Below are 6,434 nucleotides of genomic sequence, written 5' to 3' on the forward strand. Positions count from 1 at the left end.
CCCCAACCCTCCAAAACAAGCGTGTTCTCACAAGCTAACATCACAAAGTAAGGACAGCCCCTTTATGGAAGCGTCTACACTGACTACACTGCCTCAGGCTAAATGCCTTCAAAATTGTTTCATTTTAGCATCGACTCTGAGAAGAAATTGGTTCTTCTTGTACCTAATCTGCAGAGACAGATTAGATCTATATAGACAGTTTCTTCTGAAATTCTTAAGAATAGCATGATAAAGGCCTTTAAAATGGTCTGTCAGTTGATAAAAAAGAAGTTGTTTCTAAAGCACTTCACTGCTGACAAGCTGTGTGGAGATTCTGCTTTTATTTTCCAGCAGAACTTGGATCATTTCCACTCTTCTAAAGGTACCTAACCCTGCTTATCCCTAAACATGTTTCTGTGTTTGATCAACCAGCAAATTCCCTGACCTGAACCCAATCAAAAATCTATCAAGTGTTTTTAAAGAGGAAGATGAGACAGCAGAGCCAACAATGAAGATGAGTTGAAGTCAGCTATCAAATGTACCTGAGCTTTTATTCCATGTACACAGAGCCACAGGCTGATGGCCTCCATACCACATTGATGCAGTCATTCAATGAAAAGGAAGAACAAGTGATTATTGAATGGAGACAAAAGAACACTTTTCTGAATCTGAAAACATCCTTTTATGCTACTTTTGATAGAATATTCTCATTTGCTAAGAGCAATTTTTAGCCTTTCATCTATCAGCCACTATGATCACATTGATCAAAATGTAGAAATGTGGAAATGATTCTATACGTCATGAGTTTCCCTTTTGTGTTGATGAACTAAAATATTTAACTTGATCATAAAATGTCTTCTTTTACATTTACTTAAAAGTTGAAATGTCTTCTTTTTATTATGACAGTAAGATTTGATTTTTCACATTTTGTTGATAAAGTTACATTTTTTTTGATTATTTTTATCTGTAGATGTTTGTATTTTATTAGATAGTTTAAAGTCATTAACCATTGTGGATGTAGTTTATGCTGAGACAATGTTGTTTAAGTCTGTTTGTTGCCATGAAAACACTAGAATTTCTATATGTCTCTAATTCTAACACTTTTTTATGTGATTCTTGAACACTTCAGTATTGTTTTTATTTTAAAATAATTACATTTTATCTTTTGTTGAGTCGTGTTAGTAAATAACAGTTTAGTGAAAAACAGATTTAGTAAAATTGTCTTAATGGATAAAGAATGCGACTGGTGTTTGTTGTTGTGATTGCTGTTTTCTAGCAGAGATTAGAAGTGTTTCTCTGTTCTTTTTAGTTCTCAGTGTTCTGTTCCAATATTTCCTGTGAAGAATAAAGTAGACCTGAACAACAGTCAGAAGTGTGGTAAATGGTAAAATGGTAAATGGTGTATACTTGTATAGCGCTTTCTACCCTCCTTCAAGGGCCCAAAGTGCTTCACAGTCACAGACCCATTCACCCATTCACGCACACATTCACACACTGGTGTGGATTCTTTCTGCTGTTTGTTGGTTCTCTGCAAGTTCCAAAGCTGGACTCCTCAAGTCCAGTTCTGACTTCTGAGCTCAGGACTGAGCTCAGATCACAGAGCTCCATCCAATCATGTGATTGTTTCATCAATCAGATTAAATCTTTGATGTCTTTCTTCAATCTGTCTGTTTCAGCTCTGAAAACTCTCCAACTCTTTAGCAAACAGTACTTTCTGTAGCATAGCAGCTTTTCTTCTAGATCTTCATGATCAACGTCCATCTTTTCCAAATAAACTGAAACCATTGGAAGTAGCAGTGTGAAGATGCTGTCACTCACTCTCTGAAACCACACTTTGTTCTGTTCTGTACACAGATTTGATTGTTGGTTTTCTAGAGTATTTCTGTTCTAGATCATCACTTTCTTCTTTCATCTACATTTGATGAAGAGATCTGGACCAATCAAAAATTGAGGGAATCATAGATCAGACACAACATTTCTGGAGTAGATAGACCTGTGTGGGTCAGGGAAAACAGGCAGTCAGGCGTTGGATCCTGTTTCTGTCTCTGGAACAGGGAAATACATTTGAACCAAAACTCTGGATCACAAGATTTAGATAAAGAGGAGGTCAAACACGATGGAAGACCATTTTAGAGCCATACCATCAGGCAAAGGTCAGCAAGTGATCCATAATGAAGACTGTAGATATTTCTGAAATATATACTGCTCACAAAAGGAGCACTTTAAAGAAACACATTAGATATATCAGATCTCAGTAGGAAGTTGGATATCTATACAAATGACGACGGGGCAGTGTCATAGGAACAAAAGGATCCCAAGTCTTTTAATGGAAATAAAAGTTTTCGACCTACAGAGGCTCAATTGTGTAGACACTAAAATCAGAGTGAAATGAAAATGTGGCAGGCTAGTCAATTTTTTCCAAAACTTAATTTCTGCAACTCAAAAAGCTTTCAGTATCTTGTGTGGCCCCCACGAGCTTCTATGCATGCTTGACAACGTGGCGGCATGCTCCTAATGAGACAATGGATGGTGTCTTGTGGCATTTCCTCCCAGATCTGAGTGAGGGCATCCCTGAGCTGTTGTACAGTCTGAGGAGCAACCTGGCGGCGCCTAATGGACCGAAACATAATGTCCCAGAGATGTTCTATTGAGTTTAAGTCAGGGGATGGTGAAGGCCATTCAATTGTTTCAATACCTTCCTCCTCCAGCTACTGCCTGCATACTCTTGCCACGTGAGGTCGGGCATTGTCGTGCATTAGGAGGAAACCAGGACCTACTGCACCAGCGTAGGTTCTGACAATGGGTTCAAGGATTTCATCTGGATACCTTATGGCAGTCAGAGCACCATTTCCTTGGCAGTAGAGGTCTGTGCGACCCTCCATGGATATGCCTCCCCAGACCATCACTGATCCACCACCAAACCTGTCATGTTGAACGACGTTGCAGGCAGCATAACGTTCTCCTTGTTCTCCTTGTCTTCTCCAGACTCTTTCACGTCTACCAAAGGTGCTCAGGGTGAACCTGCTCTCATCTGTGAAAAGTACAGGGCGCCAGTGGTGGACTTGCCAATTCTGGTGTTGTTGAGCAAATGCCAGTTGAGCTCCACGGTGCTGGGCAGTGAGCACAGGGCCCACTATAGGACGTCGGGCCCTCAGGCCACCTTCATGAAGTCTGTTCCTGATTGTTTGGGTAGAGACATTCACATCAGTGGCCCTCTGGAGGTCATTCTGTAGGGGACGAGCAGTGCTCAGCCTGTTCCGCCTTGCAGAAAGGAGCAGGTATCGGTCCTGCTGAGGGGTTGAGGACCTTCTATGGCCCTGTTCAGCTCTCTGAGAATAACCACCAGTTTCCTGAAATCTCCTCCATGTTCTGGAGATTTTGCTGGGAGACACATTAAACCTTCCTTGCTGCAGCACGTGTGAATGTGCCATCCTGGAGAAGTTGGACAACCTGTGCAACTTCTGTAGGGTTGAGGAATCGCCTTATACTGCTAGTAGAGATAATTATCAAGCCAAAATGTTGAGCCTTTGCTCAAAAAGTCTAATTTGGACCCATCAGATGTCCAAAATTATAGACCTATCTCAAAGCTTTCATAGTGCTAGTGAAAGTGGTCTCTGAACAATTGTCAGAGTTCCTCGACAAAAAGAACATCTATGATACTTTTCAGTCAGGTTTTCGGAAACATCACTCCACATAAACAGCCCTGCTGAAAGTGTCCAGTGACATCTTGATGTCCACTGATTCTTACAAACACACTGTTCTAGTTTTACTAGATCTCTCATCAGCATTTGACATGGTTGATCATCAGATCCTATTGAAGCGGTTGAGGGACCTGATTGGTCTGTCAGGGTCAGTTCTCCACTGGTTTTCCTCTTACTTGTCTGGTCGGAGTTTTAGTGTCATGGCTAATCAGATAATATCTGAGTCAGCAGACTTACTGTGCGGTGTTCCTCAGGGCTCTGTTCTGTGTCCTGTCCTGTTCGTGTTGTACATGATCCCCCTCGGAAAGATCATCCAGGAGTTCAGTGATGTCTCCTATCACTTTTTTGCTGATGACATCCTGCTATATTGCTCCTTTAAGGCCTTTGAGACACACAAACTGGATTCTCTGATGAACTGCCTGATTCAGATCAAACAATGGCTCAGTAAAAACTCTTTGTAGCTAAATTCAGAAAAAAACAGAAACACTAGTGATTGCCCCTGATGACATCATACCAGGGATTATGCAGCATTTGGGTTCTTTGGCCAGGCAGTCAAACCCAGCCTTAGAAACCTGGGAGTTATTTTTGACAAAGACATGTCACTGGAGCAGCACTCCAAACAGCTGGTGAAGAACTGTTTCTTCCAGCTGAGGAACATTTTCTAAACTCAGGAAAAAAAGTGTAATTTTATTTTAGGTGTATACAAAAGACTTAGATGTCAGGTAGAAGTTTCCTTAAATTTCACTTTCTGTTTTGAGTTAGGCGCATGCACACTAAGAGAGTGACGACAACATCCTGGGGCTCCAGCACAGCGTGCTCCTTGTCTTCTCTCCGTGCGTGTGAGTGAGTGTGACTGAGTGTGACTGCATCGCTAATGAGAAAGACTCCCAGATATGTTATGTGTGCGTTCATGAAACAAGTAAGTATTTCTGAATTCAGCAGGCTGTTGGCACTGAACAGGTGGCTATCTGCGACATGTGGTGACACCGGAATTCCTTTCATCACCAACTTTCACATTTTCTGGGAACGCAAACATCTTTTTAAAGAAAATGGATTCAGTTTAAATAAATCAGGAGTTAAACTGTTCTCCTCCAATCTCTTCTGCTTCCTGCGTCATGCCAAGACTGAGATAAATTTATCTGAGGGTCAAGGCCAGACACAGACTGGATCCACACGAGGAATGGAGCTGCCCATTCTGGAGGAAAACATCAAAAACGGGAAACCTGCCTCCGAGCACCGGAAGAGGAAAAACAACGAGGACGATGGACCCTCCCAAACACCACCAAACCAACAAACTCCTGACGGTTCCCCCTCCCCCTCTTCACCCTCTTCATTCTCTTCACCCCACCTGAAATTCACCGAGCAGATGATGGAGCGAGTCGGGATTGGGCTTCGATGTACCCCTCTGGCCAATCCATTTTTGTCACCCATAACTCTGTCACCAGAACATTCGAAGGGACGACGTAAAGCCCCACCCTCTCCTGTACAACATCATATCCTGTCCCTGCAGTCAGATGTTTGATGTGTTGAGGGTCCAGGCTGTGGATATAACAACAGTCATGATGCTCTCCAGAAAAACCTGGGACCCTGTTCTCTAGAAACACACACCGTTTCTGCACTTGTCACTAACAGGAGGAATGTAATCTGGCCAAAACGCAAATAAAGGACTTTAAAAGAGGTAAACATTTCCTCTGCGCATTTCCAGAAACAGAAGGTAAATTAAAGTATTATTACTCCTAGACCTCTCAAGTTAGCACTTTTAAATGTCAGGTCTTTAGCAGGAGCTCATTTTTAATTAATGATTTTATCACTGAGAACAAAGTTGATTTTATGTTTTTAGTTGAAACCTGGTTAGATGAGAATAGTAGGGGAGCNCATGTCTGGACAAGTCCAACAGGTGTAGGTTTTTTGCCCACCCATAGGTGGTGCTGTTCTGCCGTTTTTCTCTAGGGCTTTCTCACAGTGTAAAAAGTTATCTTTTGGAAACTTTCCATGTTTTGAATATATAGCCCTACAGCTGAAGGCCTCACTCAAAACCATATTTATAAATATCTACTGTCCCCCTGGATAGTATCCAGAATTTAACCTTGAGTTTAGTGAACTGCTGTCTATAATTTGTCTTGATTTTGACTGTATAATCATGGCTGGAGATTTTAACATCCATTATGGAAATCTTGAGAACAAAGCTACTAAGGACCTGATAAACACTCTGGACAATTTCGGGTTGACTCAACATGTAACAGAGCCCACACACAACAGAGGGAATATTCTTGATTTATTGATTTCCAAAGGTCTGAACATCTCTAAGGTTACTGTATGTGATTTAGGTCTGTCTGATCACTGCTGTGTTTTCTGTGAGAGCACAATTCCAGTACACACAAATGTTTTGAGGGAGGAGATCACAAAACGGTATATAACTGAAAATACTAGTGAGATGTTCAATCAGATTTTCTCACTGACTCCTCCCCTCTCAGGGGATTCAGTCAATGAACTTGTTAATAGCTTTAATTCCAACATGTCAAATATCATGGATAGTATTGCTCCTAGTAAGGTGAAGGTGATCTCTGGTAGGAAAAAATCTCCATGGAGAAACTCCATTGTGGTAAAGAACGGAAAACGAGAATGTCGGAAATCTGAACGCAGATGGAGAAAATCTAAACTACAGGTAGATTATGACATCTATAAAGAGAAACTTCACTTATATAATTTACAACTGAGCAATGCAAGGAAGTCCTATTTTTCTGACATTATTAC

This window comes from Oryzias melastigma, linkage group LG18 (genome assembly GCF_002922805.2).
Source record: "Oryzias melastigma strain HK-1 linkage group LG18, ASM292280v2, whole genome shotgun sequence".
Taxonomy (NCBI): domain Eukaryota; kingdom Metazoa; phylum Chordata; class Actinopteri; order Beloniformes; family Adrianichthyidae; genus Oryzias; species Oryzias melastigma.